The sequence below is a fragment of the Girardinichthys multiradiatus genome, chromosome 15 (genome assembly GCF_021462225.1).
Source record: "Girardinichthys multiradiatus isolate DD_20200921_A chromosome 15, DD_fGirMul_XY1, whole genome shotgun sequence".
NCBI lineage: Eukaryota > Metazoa > Chordata > Actinopteri > Cyprinodontiformes > Goodeidae > Girardinichthys > Girardinichthys multiradiatus.
The window spans coordinates 23,581,965-23,599,329 of NC_061808.1; the positions used below are offsets into that span (position 1 = coordinate 23,581,965).

The 17,365-nt window shown below is 35.5% G+C and overlaps 1 protein-coding gene and 1 long non-coding RNA gene across 4 annotated transcripts in view; one reads left to right on the forward strand and one right to left on the reverse strand.

Moving 5' to 3' along the window:
- Positions 1-17,365, forward strand: part of syndig1l (synapse differentiation inducing 1-like) — a 108,180-nt gene that overhangs the window by 30,805 nt on the left and 60,010 nt on the right. The window lies entirely within an intron of this gene.
- Positions 3,095-9,955, reverse strand: LOC124882344. Its single transcript, XR_007041876.1, has 2 exons — positions 9,798-9,955; positions 3,095-3,532 (listed from the first exon to the last, which is right to left on the reverse strand). It is a non-coding gene; the product is annotated as an uncharacterized LOC124882344 (long non-coding RNA).

The following is a 17,365-nucleotide window of genomic DNA, read 5'->3' on the forward strand; positions in this document are numbered from 1 at the left end:
GAATGGTTAGTCTGTCAAAAATTTGAGTGAAAAAAAGGAAATGAGAAGTGACTTTGGCACTTTGGCAAAAATTATTTTTCAAAACAATAAGCATCTTTTCGTAAAAGTGGGCCAAAGGTCTTAAAGTTTGTATTAAATGAAAGATAATGACCACTAAAGCAATGTTGGCTATGTAGTAGGGCTGAAACAATTAATCGGATTAACCGTAATTAATCAATAATTGACAAATTTGTCAACTAGTTTAGTAATCAAATAATCGCTAACTGGAGTATACAGACTCTAAGAAATGCCATTTGCTGCAAGACCAACCCACTCAGAGCAGTAATTAAGCCAAAACTGCACAAAAAATATACACATTTTGCATTTAAGATAAAACACTTTTTTTGTCTGTAAATATGCTCTATCCAGAACTCCTCAAGTGGAATAGTTTTTGCTTCACCTTGTTCAAATTTTGTAAAAAATCTACTATGCACATTTTGCTATTCGATTATTAATTGGTTAAAATAGTGAGCAGATTAATCAATTAGCAAAATAATTGTTAGTTGCAGCTCTAATATGTAGCAATACCAGGAAAAATCAAGCAAACAAAAAACATTTTATATTATGGAAAAGTTCCAGCCTCAAAGGAATAGAGAAGTGCTACAGCAAGGAAACTCTCTCGGAATCTTCTTTTAGTAAAAATCCAGATTTTGTCATGGTGAGTGAGGGTTTTGCATGACCAAAGTGCAGATAAGAGCAAGGAAGCAGCATGTTGAGTAGTTGAAGGATTTTTAATGATAAAATCCGGTTAACAGACAGTCTTATGCAGGACAGAAAAAACACGGGCAGGTCTAAGGACATGGAGCAGCTTGTAGCCAGGGTAGTTTTCAGGGGGAACCAGTGGTGAATAGTAACAATGATGGAGTATTTAGGAAATGGAGAATGGACCAATGGAGTTAATCTGAGGGGATTCAGGATCAGATGGTGGGAGAGAAACTAAAGGTTAATTGAGGGAGAGTGACTAATTAACACTGATGGGCAGGGAGTGCAGGGAGAAAACAGAAAACATCAAATTGAACTGAAATAAGTAAACAATTAGACTGCCAAAAGAACATAAACAGGGTGAAACCAGACCTATAAGGAAATACAAACAAAAAAATGTAACATAGGAATCCAGGGAAGTAACAAAAACCTAAACACTAGAATGAATCCAACATAAATGAACTGAAATAAAGCAAATGAAGAACATGGCAGTAGAGAAAAGTAGAACATGGTAGAGAAAAGTGAACAGAACTCACACTCAAAACCCAAACAGATGCATATAATGATAGATTTATTCTCCCAGAGGCTGAAGCTAACAGCTAATCGTTTAGAGACCAAAGCCAAAGTAGACTTCTGCAATTCTAAAACAACTCACTTCTCAAATACATCAAAGACGTTTATGCGAACACTAAGTTATGAACCGTTATTAGTCCTCATGTTTGTGTTGGGCTTTTATTTCCCCAGAAGCTGCTGATTATTTACACCAAAAATGAAGGTAGGAGATGATGTGCCATCAATTATCTAACTCATGTGTGAAAAAGATTCTGAGCACGTATCATATCCAATCAAATTAACTGCCTAAAATAAAAGTAAAATGGTGTAAAAATAAAAAATAACAGCAGTTTAAGTGAATGCTATTTTACTTATTTTAACATTACAATACTTTTCTATGAGAGTCTCACTCTGAATGGACAGGCTTTTCACTTCACTTCTCAGTATGTGTTTCACAAAAGAAGATGATTGGTGGCACAAAGGCTCTCACCTCCATTTCCTGTGTAAATCAACATTGGCTTCTTTGTAAATAACTGTCCAATGCAAACATGAAGGTGGTTTAAAAGTTTCATAAAATAGCATTCACCTAAACTGCTTCAACAACTTTCAATTTTTGAGATTGTAGTAGTTTTAAGACAATATAAATCTACCTTGGTGTTAGCTCTTTTTGGATTAGGTGTTACATTCAATCTCCAGGCCCAACTAATGAATGTATATGAATGTATACTAAATTATAATGAAAGAGTTACTGTATCTACTGCAGCCATAACATTAACTGCATCTAACCCTTTGACAGAACTTTACTTAAAAAATACTGAACTATCCCTTTAAGCACTGTTTCCCTGTCAATGACCATTTAATATTTTTAATCGTGGAGTCAAGAACTTGTCCTGTTAAAATTTTCATGTGTTTTCCCCTGCCCGCTAAAGCAACACTTAGGCCAACCACATTTGTTTGTCAGCCATCTTTTGCACCGTCTCAGTGCATAAAATTTGCATTCATCAGTAATTTTTACATCCACACAATTTCAGCATGTAGTCCTCCTGTGGACCATAAAAATATGTTTCTGCTTAGCTTTTCTGTGTGTCACTCTGCACCACGAGGATAAAAATGTTAAAATAATTGGCATGTGTGTTGGATTAATAGACAGCTTGACTTTTTATAGCGATATCAGTGACCTCCCTTTATCCTCTGCAGGGTGTTAGACAGGGGCCGACTCGGTTACAAACATTATCAGTTTAAATCTGAAAGAAAATGGCAGCTTATGGTTTCATTAAATCTGCAACACAGTCATTGTCAAGTTCACTGCGCGCAAATTGTTAATTCTCCAAAAGGCTCTTACTGTTGGAGCTAGTGCCATACTCTCCAGCAAAATCTTTAACAGCTTCAGACTTTTCTTATAGAGCATGACGAAGTCAGGTGGGTCATTTGAGCTCTGAAATGGATTTGGAAGCCTGGATACTGAAGGTATTTATGCCTTTTAGAGAAATCCTGTTAGACAAATGGCAGAAATATTAACACGTCCAAGGATACTCGGTAAATCACAAGTTTCCTTTGAGGTCATCAAGATAAGGTCCCAGAAGGGAAAAAAAAGCATATATTATTCTTCCACAATAATAATAGTGTTTTCACATCTGTTAATATTAAAAAAAGCTATATAAATAAACAAGCAGAATATAGGTGTTGAGATTGCTCAAACCTCGCTGCTTCATTTACATGATCTAACAATAGATGCATTCAGTTTATGTCATAATGTAATTTCTGTGACTCTGGAAGTGACACAACCACGAGGACAAAAACAATGTTTTAACAGTTTATTTAGAAAACACAGGTTGCAATGAATCAGAACCCAGACTGGATCTGCTGGAGGGATCTGGATTGCCACTGAGGAAGGAGAGAGGTTACCGAGGCTCCAGGGAGGAAATGGCGAATAGAGCAGAGAGGTTCTGAGGCTGACTTACGGATGATGAGGTTGGAGACTTGTTGGGGAAGCATAAGTCTTTTCCATGGTGGCTGAGGTTGGCAGAGAGTGAGGAATGGAGTGGTGAGATTCTTTAGTTCCTGCTGTGTGTTTCTTGGGTAGCTCCACTGTGTTCAGGTAGACGGTGTTGGAGGGTGGACAGGCAGGTGAGCGAGAGTCAGGAGTTCCCATGAGGAGGCTCTTGAGCAGCTGGGCTGGAGGTTGGAGTGGAATGGAGACTCACAGCTGGATCGACGGGGCTTGGGTTCAGATGCTTGTCTGAGCATGACACAAAGAAAACAGGAACTCAGGAGTCCAAAACTCCACAGAATCAGATCTGCGAGGCAGGAATAAACAAGCCGATCAGTAACAATAGTTGAAACAATGAGCTGACGCCTCCTTCTTCTATCTTCTTCTTCTTTCTTTATATTCTTCTTTCTTTATAATGGCGGTTGACAAACAATGAAATTGGTGCATTTCCGCCACCTACTGGTATGGAGTGTGGACCAGAATGTCTTTCAAGAATTAAATCCTATTGTACAGCTGTGTTATTTTTAGGTAACAAAATATTACCCGATAAATGTTACTTTTTGAGGTACTTCTAAATAAATCAACTAAATCTAATGAAACTCTAATTCTATTTAAATTTTGAATTAATTGTTGTCTCTCTTCCTCATTTCTCCAATCTTCTTTTGAATTTTATAAAACCAACATATGGGGTAAGAACGCTGTCAAAAACAATGTGTATGTAAAGACGGAAATGTGTGCATATTAGTCAATAGTTGTGCATAAGTAAAATCCAAAAGAGCTATTGTATATTTTCTCTGTAAGAATACAAAATAAAATGTTACAACTTCAAGAAATTGCACAAAGTTCAAGTTTACAGTTGTGGTTTATTCTTTATGAATACAATATGCTACAACAGTTTGTGAATACGATTTCTTTTCTTTGAGAATACGAATTTACATCAGCAACTTGGTGTCACGTGATCTCAGGCTGGTTAGTGGAGCATAGTTAGTCAATTCGTGTTGCGCATGCGCTGTCACACTCCTCACCGCCAGTAAACGTAGTGCCGGAATGGGAGGTAATTCAGTCTAAAAGGAATATTAGGAACAGAGGGGAGATAGGGAGGAAATCAAGAGTATTATAAATAAAGCATTGTTCTTATTTTTATGAAATACAAAACTAAAACATAGAATATAGTGGGTGGAGTTATACAATGATGTACAGTAGGTGGCGGTATGCACCTCTGAATTTGTTGCGAACCGCCAGCAGAAGAAGAGAAGAAGAAGCAGCAGCACTAGCACCAAAAGAACGGACCAAGAAACTACGGTACAAAGCCAGGTAATGTTAAAAAGTTTATATATGTCTTAATGTCGTTAATAAATGCTCTTGGTCCGTCATCTTGGCGCTATTGCTGCTGCTTCTTCTTCTCTTCTTCTGCTGGCGGTTCGCAACAAATTCAGAGGTGCATACTGCCACTTACTATACATCATTGTATAACTCCACCCACTATATTCTATGTTTTAGTTTTGTATTTCATAAAAATAAGAACAATGCCTTATTTATAATACTCTTGATTTCCCCCGTATCTCCCCTCTGTTTCTAATATTCCTTTTAGACTGAATTACCTTCCATTTTGGCACTACGCTTACTGGCGGTGAGGAGTGTGACAGCGCATGCGCAATGCAAATCGACTAACTATGCTCCACTAACCAGCCTGAGATCACGTGACACCAAGTCGCTGATGTAAATTCGTATTCTCAAAGAAAAGAAATCGTATTCATAAACTGTTATAGCATATTGTATTCATAGAGAATAAACCACAACTGTAAACTTGAACTTTGTGTGTGCAATTTCTTGAAGTTGTAACATTTTATTTTGTATTCTTACAGAGAAAATATACAATAGCTCTTTTGGATTTTACTTGTGCACAACTATTGACTAATATGCACACATTTCCGTCTTTACATACACATTGTTTTTGACAGCGTTCTTACCCCATACCAACGTCCTTTGTTTTCTTTCTCCCATTCCTTTTGCCATTTATCATTCATTCTCTGTTTAATTAACATTTTTATTTCTGTAACTAAATTAACTGTAGCTAAATTTACTGATACATTTCTAACAGCTTCCTTTGCTGCCCTATCTACCAATTCATTTCCTTTAACACCATAATGTGCTGGTATGCATAAAAAATCTTATCATTAAACCCATCATATTTATTCTATATAATGTCGGTTGAATTTCTATTAAAATATCTGGTCTGCTTTCTGAATGATTATACTGTAAACTAACTAATGATGAACTAGAATTTGAACAAATTACTGATCTTAATGGTCTTATTTTTTCAACCCATTGAATGGCTAATAATATAGCAATCATTTCTCCTGTATATACTGAAAGTCCATCATTTATTGTTTTCCTAATTTTAGCATTGAACTCTGGTACTATGAAAGCTACTCCAACTTTATTTAATATATTTTTAGAAGCATCTGTATAAATTTGAACATAACCGAAATATTTATTGATATAATCTTGTACTATGTGTGAATTTAAAATAAATTCCTTATCCTCATTTCTTCTTTTGATCAAAGTAAGGTCTACAATGGGATCTGGAATTATCCAAGGCTGTATGACTGATAATGGAACTGTTTGACTTATATTAACCTGATCTATTTTGAATTCTGTTATTTTCTTATTCACAATCCATCCAAAACTTCAGATATCTTTTATCTCTTTTTCACAGCAAGGCTTTATTGTTTTGTGGGTTGGATGATCATGTCGATTACCTTTTAAATTACCCCAGTAATTTCATGTTAATTGTTCCCTTCTAATTTTAGCAGCATTTCTCCCATTTCTACCAATAACCATGTTGTTGTAGTAGTTTTAATTGCTCCTGTACATAATCTCATTGCTTGGTATTGAATACGATCTAATTTTTTTAAATTTGTGTCTGCTGCTGAATTATAAACAATGCTTCCATAATCTAGTACTGATCTAATTAATCCTGTATATATAGCCTTAAGTGCTATCATATCTGCCCCCCAATTACTACCATTTAAACACCTCATAATATTTAATACCCTCTTGCATTTGTCTAAAACGTTCTGAATGTGCACATTCCATGTAATTCTTTCATCAAACCACACCCCTAGAAATTTAAATTGTTTCACTTTCTATTTCTTGGGTATATATTTCTTTAATTTAATATTAACACAATTTTTTTTCCTTGTAAAGAACATTGTTTTAGTCTTGTCTACTGAAAATTTAAATCCCCATTTATATGACCATTTTTCAACTTTATAAATAGCTTCTTGCATCTTTTTAGTAATAAACTCTATATTCCTTCCTCTCTTCCACATTGCTCCATCATCAGCAAAAAGAGAAAATCCCATCCCATTGTCTATATTTTGAAACAGATCATTTATCATTAATGAAAATAATAAAAGGACTTATCATACTTCCTTGTGGAGTACCATTTTCAACAATGTATTTCTCAGAATAATGATTTCCTATTCTTACTTGTATTTATCTTCAAGTTAGAAAATCTTTTATTCATTTGTACATCCTTCCTGTAATACCTATCTTTCTCATTTTAATTAATAAACCTTCTTTCCACATCATATCATATGCTTTTTCAATATCAAAAAATACTGCTACAATACTTTCTTCGTTAATTTGTGCTTTTCTGATTTCAAATTCCAAATTTAAAACTGCATCCATACTATTCCTACCTCTCCTAAAACCACTTTGATATTGTGATATATATCCTTTGATTCAATATAATATATCATCCTTTCATTAATAATTTTCTCAATTATTTTACAAATATTAAATGTTAACGCAATTGGTCTATAATTTTCACGTTTTGTGTCATCTTTTCCTGGTTTATGTATTGGTATAATTACTGCTTCTTTCCAACTTTTTGATAATTTTCCATTTTTCCAAAATTTATTATAAAGTTACAATAAAATGCCCTTAGATTATTCACTAAGATGTTTTATCATTAAATAACAAATTTGATCTTTTCCTGGTGTTGTTAATTTAAATTTGTGAAGAGCTCGATTTAATTCTGATTTTGTAAAAGGAACATTCAATAAATCATTTACATTTTCTATCTGTTCCAGTATCTCTCTGTTTTCTATTATTATCATTTATCTCCCCTGTTTCCCTTACAAAGTAATATTTTCTGAACTATGTATTTTAATAAAAGTTTTTGCCATCAGATCTACCTTTTCTTCATCTTTTACTGCTGTAACTTGATCATCACTTAAGATTGGACAACCATATTATCTTTTAATCCCATTCATTATTCTTATGATTGACCATACTTTATTAATCCCTGTTTCTCTTCCCACTGAATTACAGAAATGTCTCCAACAATCCATTTTTGCACATTTTATAGTTCTTCTCATAAGAGCCTGACATCTCATGTATTCATTGAGATTCTGGGAACTGTGATTCCTTTTCAGCATTTTAAAAGCTTTATTTTGACTTTTAATTACTTTGTCACATTCCATTTTCCACCATGGAACAATCTTCTTATAAACCCTACCTCATTTCTTCTTTATGGATTTATTAGCAGCTTCTAAAATGGCATTACAAAACACAGAAATTTAAATGATCAACTTCCATATTCAAATAAATTTTTCCCAATTCCTGATCACTTATAAGCCCACATTTTCCCAATTGGCTCTAATGAAACACCATTTCTTTTAGCCACCTATCTTATATTTTTCAATATCTAAATTTATTTCTGTTATTATGGGATAATGGTCACTTCCTATTGTTGTATCCTTAATTGATGAACTAACTCCTGCCAGCGAATTCGAAACTATTGCTAGATCAATTACTGATTCCGTACCTGTTGTCATATTAACTCTTGTGCCTCTTCCATCATTTAAACAAACAATTTTTATTCTCCATTAATTCTTCAATAACTATTCCATTGCAATAATTTTTTGTACCCCATAATGAACTATGTGCATTAAAATCCCCACATCAAAATGTTTTTCCATTTAAATAATTATCAATTTCATCCATCAATTCAGGTTTAATTCTCTTACAAGGATTATAAAAAATTATTACATTGATGCTTTCTTTCCTATTCCAAACTTCTACAGCTATATTTTCTAGTTAAACTCAAACAGCTAAAAATCTAAATTGAATTCCTGTTTTTAAAAATGTTAAACAACCCCCTCCTTGACCTTCATTTCTATCTCTACGCACACTAGTATATCATTTAATAACAAAACCTAAATTTGGTTTGAGCCAAGTTTCCTGTATACATTTTATATCTGGTTTTTGGTAAGGTTTTTAATGAATCCTTTAAACTCTTGCCCATTTGCTATTAAACTTCGAGCGTTCCACTGTAAAATAATCAAAGTGTTTTCTCTCCTGATGTCCCTGACTTCCCATCTCCTTCCAATCCTTTATTTATACGTTCCCATGAAATATCTTTTATACCAAAGAACTTCTCCGCTCCTTTTACTATTATTTTGATTTTTTCAGTTTTGTGCTTCATTTGATCTGTACAGTTAGTCACATACGCAATGAACAACATAATTTTCTCCACTGTGATCAGAGGTCCAGTTCTCTCTTTTGGCACTAATTGAAGTGTTGAGTTTTGTTAAATATTTATCTCAGTCCTTGCTCCCTCTTCACAGCTTCAGCATAGCTGATATTGTTGGTTGTTTTCATTTGTTCCACTTCAGTGGCTTTCTTTCTAACTTCACATCCCCCAAAAGTCACTCTATGTTGTCCCCCACAATTACAACATTTATCTTGAACATCTTCATCACATTCCTCATATCTATGATCACCCCCACATTTTGGACATCTTTGTTTTCCTTTACACACTGCTGCAACAAGTCCATATCTTTGACACTTATAACACCTGAGTGGGGGAGGGATATAGGGCCTAACTGGAAAGCTTATAAATCCTATCTTAATCCTCTCTGGCAGTATATTTTCTTGAAATTCAATCATTGTCGATAGACCTTCGACTCTTTCCCAATTATTTTTTTCAACAATCTTTTTACCTGATTCACCTCCACATCCTGAATGCTCTTTTTAACTTTTTCTAGATCTTCATTCACAGGTATTCCTGTTATCACTCGCCTCGTTACTTTCTTTTCTCCTAAAATCCTTTTTTCTCTCACAGATTTTCTACAGATGCTTTCAAAATTCAAAGCTTTGTTTTTCTGTTCTCCTGTTTTACAAATGATCAATACACTCCCATCTCTAAGTGTTTTTGTAAAAGAAATATCCCCATTCTTCTTTTAAAGCTCTCTTGATAATGCAATCGGACCAATCTGAATGTTGTCATCTTCTTTAAATTTAAGCATTACTCTGAATTCCTCTCTAATAATCTTCTTTTGGACTACAGGGATTCCTTCATCTGAACTGTTTTCTTCCAAAGTTCTTTTACTGACTTGTGTCCCAAACAAACTTTCATTTTCTCGTCTGATTCTTTCTCTTTCTCTCCCTCTGCCACTAACAACCAATCATTCAAATCCATATCATCTTCATCGTCCTCTACCTGAGTCACCATTCCAGTCCAGTCACAAACCAGTTTATGTCAAACCGCTTTTCCTTTCGTCCAACACATTTTCCACAATGAATTCGAACTTCGTGTTTCTGAACGTCAACCAAGAAGATATGTCCACATCTTCTTCGTCTGGTTCTTCTTCTTCTCGGCTTAAGCTCCATCCTGACGCCTCCTTCCAGGTTCCAGCTCCATATAAAACCCAGCTGATTGCGCTTTGATCAGGAACACCTGTTCAGCAGCACCTGCCAGTCGCACCCTGAGCAGAGGGAAAAAACACAGCACACACAAAAATTGCACACAGCCACCATGGATCTGATAGTTTATGCATATTGTATATTTTTGTGAGAACTGAAGAACAGAGGAAATTTTAAATTGTTGTTTAATGAACAATAAAATCAGACAATGCAAAGCCCCACATCTCTTTTTCTGCAAAATACCAAATACTGTACATAACCTCAGATTTGAGATGTCCCATTGGCCTCTAATTGAAAGGGATACAAAAAAAGAGGGGAGTCTGAATGAGTGGGCAGGATATTTTACCCCTTCAACAAAATGACATGCAGCCTGTTCAGTTTGGAGATTTTTTTTACATAGACAGATCCAATGTGTTTTTCCTGAAAACAACAAACATGCAAAACTTAAACTAGCCAATACAATTGTTATTATGGCGTAAATATAAACATAGATATACAACACTATATTCCCTATTTGTACCGTTTCAGATCATAGATTAAAACTGTTTTTTAGGAAGATAAAATATATCTGAAGTACGGAATACATTTGTGAACTAAACCTGCCTCTCCATATCTATCATAAAAAGAACTGACTCCAATCCTTACACTTGAACATGTAACATACCCATATGCTTGCTCTCATATCCTGCATGTAATCAACACCCCTATTTCACGATAAAATAAATACATAAATTATTTATTGCCCCTGCACTAATCAAATAGCTTTTTTCTCAATTTTGTTGTATGTGTCACATTGACAATAAAGGATATTCTTTATTCTGATTCTCTGATTCTGAAAATGATCACTTGCTGCCTAATTTATCTCATGAAGAAAAGTCAATCAGTGCTTTTCACTTCACCTGTCAGTGGTCATAATGCTGTGTTTGGCTGGTTTATCCCAAATAGATGACTATTTAGTGTGGGTGGAAGAGAATTCTAAAGAGAAACACATAATTAACCACACTCATGTTGTGTTATCTATGAATTATGTTTTTTCTAGGTTGATTTACTTTATTGTTCTTCTTACACTTAATATTGTACAAAAAGTCAGACATTGTTTGTCTGCTGTCATTAACTGGGGATGTCAGCTGACAGTTAGAGTAGCTTAACTCAAAAAATCTTTATACACCAAAAATTTAACATTGTTTTTGCAAGTGCTTATTAAAATGTAGGTAGCAGTAGCACTATTAAAGAGTAACAGAGAAATAAAAATACCACATCTGAAAATGCAGCTTTATTGTTTCTTGCTATGTACAAGCTAGCATTAGCAAAAAAAAAACTCATGTTAACAGATTTTGTTTTATTTCTTAATGCAACCATTAGGCCCATAATTACTGCAGTGAGTGTATTTTTTGGTTTTGCTGAGTATGTTATCATTGACTATTAGTAGCCGTCCTGATAAATGTTCCTTTCCATGTGAGACAGACGCATAGATCATTTGTATGAGTTTATCTGCAGCTCGTTTAACTTGTTTATATGCAGAGTTGCCCTATTAGAGTCATGTATTCAACTTTAACCTTTATCAATAAGTCAAAAAGTGAGATATATTTTTTCAGGCACTAAATAGATGTACAATAAAAAATAAATACTCTGACAGGCCCCCTGCGGGGAGCTTGTTTTCAACATGGAAATCTGTACTTTAATCATGGATCAGAGCTGGAAATGATTCTCACTAGAAAACAGAAAACTGAAGGACTCATTTTTCCTTGTAATGAAAAACACCTGCACAACATAGGTCTCGTAAGAGATCTAATTATGACATAATCATATAATAACTTGCAATTAGACATTAAGAAATCAAATACCTTACAAGATGAGTGAAGTATCACTGTATTTTTATCAGTGCCAGATGTTACCGCTTTTTTAAACCTCATCTGAATAGCAGTTCAGAGTATTAAAAAGTGAATAACTGCTTCTGCAATGTTGTAAAGTTGTTTTGTCAGCCGCAGAATGGATGACTATATGTAGAGAATCCGAGGAGTCTTTCTTACGGGTCAAAAGGAGGTCTGCTGGATTTAGATGGATTTAGTTGTTTCCCTTCCTCAGTAAATAAACAAAAAATATTTCTGCCTCTTTCTGAAGTGTAAAACTGATGGGCAATTACAGTATAGTGTGAATTTCCTCCTCACATCCACTGAAAGAGGTAGGAAACCCACCACATGTATGTTATTCACTTTAATGCAGCAGCAGTTTTAATCAGTGTAACTGTACAGTTATTTTAAATAAAAGCTACATCTTTTCTGCAATCTTGCATTTAATTTGGTGTAGCCCGCTTTAGAGTCACACATACATTTTCATACCCTGATGAAGTGAAGTCACACACGTTTAAAGGTGAGATTGCTGTATTATTATGGTAACAATACCACTGCTTATGGTACCATCCTATCTTGTGGTAAAGTTGTCTGTTTTTCCTGAAGCAGATTGGCACTGGCTTTGAGTTGACCTGAGTTGACCAAGACAGGGGGAACCTGAAAATAATCTAGTCACAAACTCCAGGTCTCAAGGACCGGTGCAACTTTTTAGATGCACACCTGAGTCAAACCTGAGTCAAACAATTAGATCATTAGCAGTACTCTATAGAACATGACTGCATGGTGAGGGGGGAGTTTAGCCATTTCAAGTGTGTTGGACCAGAGAAACATCTAAAAGTTGCAAGACATTGGCCCTCGATGAATAGAGTTTGCAACCCCTGCTTTTGATTACCATATGCCTGACCTCTGTCTTTTTGAAAGACTGCACCTACAAGGATGCTTTCTCAGAGGGAGTAAGTGATGTGGACAAAGATGACCTTCAGTCAAACCCTATGACTGCCCATGCCATCATGCCAGAAGTAAAAGTGTCTCTCCACAGCATTTGCAGAACTGGACCTCTTCCACTGTCTCATCACAAATACACACAAAGGTCAGCTATGGTGATGCAGAACCATGACAGTGAACCTGTTCAGTGAACAAAAGTAGTCAATACATGGTGCAGGATGACACTGTATGCTGCAAAGACCCCAATACTTGTATCCAGATTGCAGATGGGGATTTATAGTTCTTGAGGTATAATGCAACAATCCAATGATCTGTCAGTCTTCAGCTACCACAACATCAAAAGTTGTTTAGATGCTTGTCATGCCAGCCTTTGATTATGAAAAGAGATCGGAAAGGTAGGGAAGAGGGAGACAAGAAATCCAGGAAAGGTCTTTATTAGACCACGCATTTTGTGATTCATGCAACCCCAAGGTTCCAAGAGTGCTCTAAAATGCTTTGCTAAAATCATAAAATTTAGAGGAAGCCTCTTTAGATTCATCTAATATTTTCATAGTGTCAGATTTAGCCAGTGGTTTCTTCCAGAGGTGGGTATATAGTTATGTGCAGATTAAATAAAAAAATAAAAAAATAACATTATAAGAGACCAATACTTAAAATATAAAAAAAAATATCTAATTGCTGAACTGCTGTTGCTGAACTGTGATGATGATGATAATGACATTACAATTACCCTACATTTTTCAGATACTTGTCTTTGTTTATCAATACACCATGGCCCTATCTGTCTGTGAGCTGTAGCATTTCAGTCACTAATGATATGCATCACGTGGACATTTAGAGCAGCCAAACTAAACCAACTGGCCAGATATATTATAAATTTGCAGAATGTGAACACCTTAACTGGAATTATTATATCCAATACTGCATTCAAGCAGTCAGTGGCAATTGCAATTTTGTACTCCCTGATATTTCAATGATGACTGCAGTTCAATGTAATGTGCAGCTCTACCTACAGTAGGTAATTAATATATGTTAGAATAGTTCAAAGTGCTTCTGTAAACAGTAAGGAAGGTTTACAGTATGTTCACTTGACTTCCAAATGATGCAGCAGGCTCAGCAGATGAAAATAACTTTAGAACAATGAAGAAGTCTCACTTTAACATAAATTGCCTGTGTCTGGTGTATTTTTGGTTAAAACGTGCTTGTTCTACATCATTGTTCTACATTAGTGAAATGAGTCGAAGTGGGTGTAGTCACCAAAAATTGTACTCAAGCATGAGTAGTGTTATTTCAAAATAATTGTACTTAAGTAGAAGTAAAATGTATGGCGCACTCAAATGTCTCCTAAAGGTATTTTTTTTTTAGGTTGCCCAAGTAAATGTAACATAACCATTCACTTCCCACCTCTGGTTCTTTCCTCTACAACCTAAAATTTGCTTTTGCATTTCAAAATGTTCAAATAGCACAACATGAATAATACCCATGCAGTGTTTCTTGCTGCTGCCTCATTACCTGTTCCCAAATTGCACACCTGTCAAAGAGAGGCATGGTAGTGAAAAGAAAAATAACAATCTGTTTTTCATTAATCACCACGGGTAGCATGTCTCCTGTGACTATTCTACATGTTTGGGGAGAATCCATCTCTACATCTTTGACAAAGTTCCTATTATTGTTGGCCCACACTTTGTGACTAAGAGAAATGCCCGAGAATGGTAAACTTTTCAGGTCTGTTGACATCAAGTTATGTTTGGCACTGTGTACATTCTTAATACATTTTTATTGAAATACCACAACACTGCTTAATATGTGACCTAAACCTATCATGTTTGCATTTGGCCAACAGCATTTGTCATGTTATTACAACCTTTAATGTGTTTTATTGGAATTTCATGTGAAAGACCAACAGAAACTAATGTATGGATGAGAGTGTGTGTGAACATCAGCTTTCAAGTCTTGCCACAGATTTTCAGTTGGACTTAGGTCTGGGCTTTGACTGGACAATTCTAGCAATGGATTATGTTTTGATCTAAACCATTCTACTGTAGGGCTGTTGTTCTGTTGGAATGTGAAACTCTTTCCAAAGTCTCCTTCACTCTGACCAGCTTCAATGTCCTGCTGAAGAAAAGCATTTCCATAGCATAATGCTCCCACCAACACTTTCCACCATATGGATAGTGTTTTCAAATTGATGTACAGTGTTAGCCTGTTCTCATCTGAACACAGAAGCTTGCATGGAGGACCAGTGGATAGCACTGTTGCCTTACAGCAAGAGTTTCCATGTTCTCCCTGTGCATGTGGCTTCCTCCCACAGTCCGAAAACATGACAGTTATGTTAACTGGGCTCTCTAAATTGTTGTAAGGCACGAGCGTGAGCATGGTTGTTTGATCTTCTTTGTCTCTGTGTTGCTCTTTGAAGGAGCTGTCCTCTTACCCAGTGACAACTGGAGATAGGCACCAGCTCCCCATGAGACTGCATGCATTGATGGATGGATGGATGGATTTATTTGTGGGAAAAAAAAATCTATTTAATTATCCTTCCATTATCTAACTTTGCAGTGTTTTGTGTTGGTCTATCATGTAAAATCCCCCTAATAAATAATTAAAAAAAGAATCCCCATAATAAATGCAGCGAAGTTTGTGGTTGTAATGTTACAAAATCTAAAAACAAATTAAAGAGTGTGAATTGCAAGGTACTAAATGTTACAGGTGTAATGCCGTTTGGTCATAAAGTGTGGATCTAAGCTGAGTGTTTGATCCTCTTATGTGTCATTAGGAAGCATTGAGTGTGGATTAAGGTTGTTTTTCCAGATTGTTTTTATTCTAAGTGAGCATGAACCATCTATTGCAGAGATAAAGTTAGAGAATAAAGAAGAGAGTATTAAGAACAGACCTTAATAGCTCCTGTTTTTTTGTAAATAGCTTGTTAATAGTTGTAGCGATGTAAAGTGCCAGACACCATCAGGAAACATAGAATATCATTATGCATAATTCATGTCATTTCACATGAATTCCTCCATTGTTTTATGTCTGCAAAAATGCTTAAATTGTCACTTTGTACTAGCATGTTTCTCATTAACTTTGCTTATGCATTCATTTAATTAATTGGATACCCCTGGGTTGTAGAGGTTTTTTTCTGCCTCCGGGCCCACCTGCATCCTTTATCTTAATATTGCTGTACAGTCAAACAATTCATTTGTGTGTAATCACAACCACTGGGCATCTGAATCATGAAAAGGCAACACTGATTTTTAAATACTAATTTAAATGGATTCGCTCTGCTTTTCTATTAGTGTTTTCCATTTTTTCTCTCATACCTTTAGGCAGACTGGATGATAAAAAACCACATAGACCCTTTTACAGTACCTAGGTATTCAGACCCTTTTACTTTGACACCCCTTAATGAAATCCAGTGCAACCATTTAGTATAAGAAATAATTTGTCCAATGGTTTGTGATTTATTGTCAGTATGAATCCAGTTGTTCTGCCTCAAAGGTTCATTAGAGAACATTAGTGAACAAACAGCATTATAAAGACCAAAGAACTCAGCATATAGATCAGGGATATCATGTGGAGAATTAGAAAGAGCATGGAAGAACTGCAAACCTACCAAGACATGGCCTAAACTGACAGGCCGGACGAGGAAAACAATAATAAGAGAAGCTCATAGAGTCATTACACCTCTGGAGAAGCTGCAGAAACCTATAGCTCAGTTGGGAGAATCTGTTGAGGGGACAACTATTAGCTAAGCACTCTACAAATTGTTAGGCTTAGAGCAACGGAGGAACCCAGAATGCAGACTAGCAGGCAGCATGACGGTAAGTGCAAAAGGATTTAATTAACAAAAAACTCACTCAAACAGGCAGATGAGGCAAACAAGACAGGCATGACATCGATCAAGAAAAACAAGACGTGAGCATGATCGAGAACTATGAGCATGATCCAGAAAGCAAGACATGAGCATGATTTGAAAAAAAAAAACAGAAACCAAACAACCCCAAATCATAACACAAATATGCCCTTTATGTAAGAGAGGATGGAAGAAGGTCACTTTTGAAAGAATGCAGGAGAATGAAAGAATGCTGTGGGGAAACCGTACTTCAACAAAGATAGGGGAGCTGGTCAGAATTCATGGTAAGATGGGTGAAGCTAAAAAAGGACAGTACATTGTGATTGTAACTTGATAAATTGTGAAAAACATAGGCACATGAATTTAACTACATTTGCAAAAAGATAAAAAATCATGTATGTAGTAGTATGTTACTTTTGAAGCTAAGCTTTCATAAAATAAACCAGTTCATGGTATAAAATGGAGCCCTTTAGCCCATTTACTTTTAGCCTAATTTAGAAAACACTGGGTTTATTAGAGGACATCTTCCCTGATATACAAATGAATCAAACCATTCAGCTGGTCATGGAACATGATGAAGCTACTGTATCTGTTAGCTGTTTGCAACTTGTCAGCAACTTTTCATATTTCCCACACTTTTTGGAATAAATATCTGAATCCATACTCATTAGGACACTCTGGTAGATGTGACCGACTGGCAGCCGCACACAGATGCTCATTAAA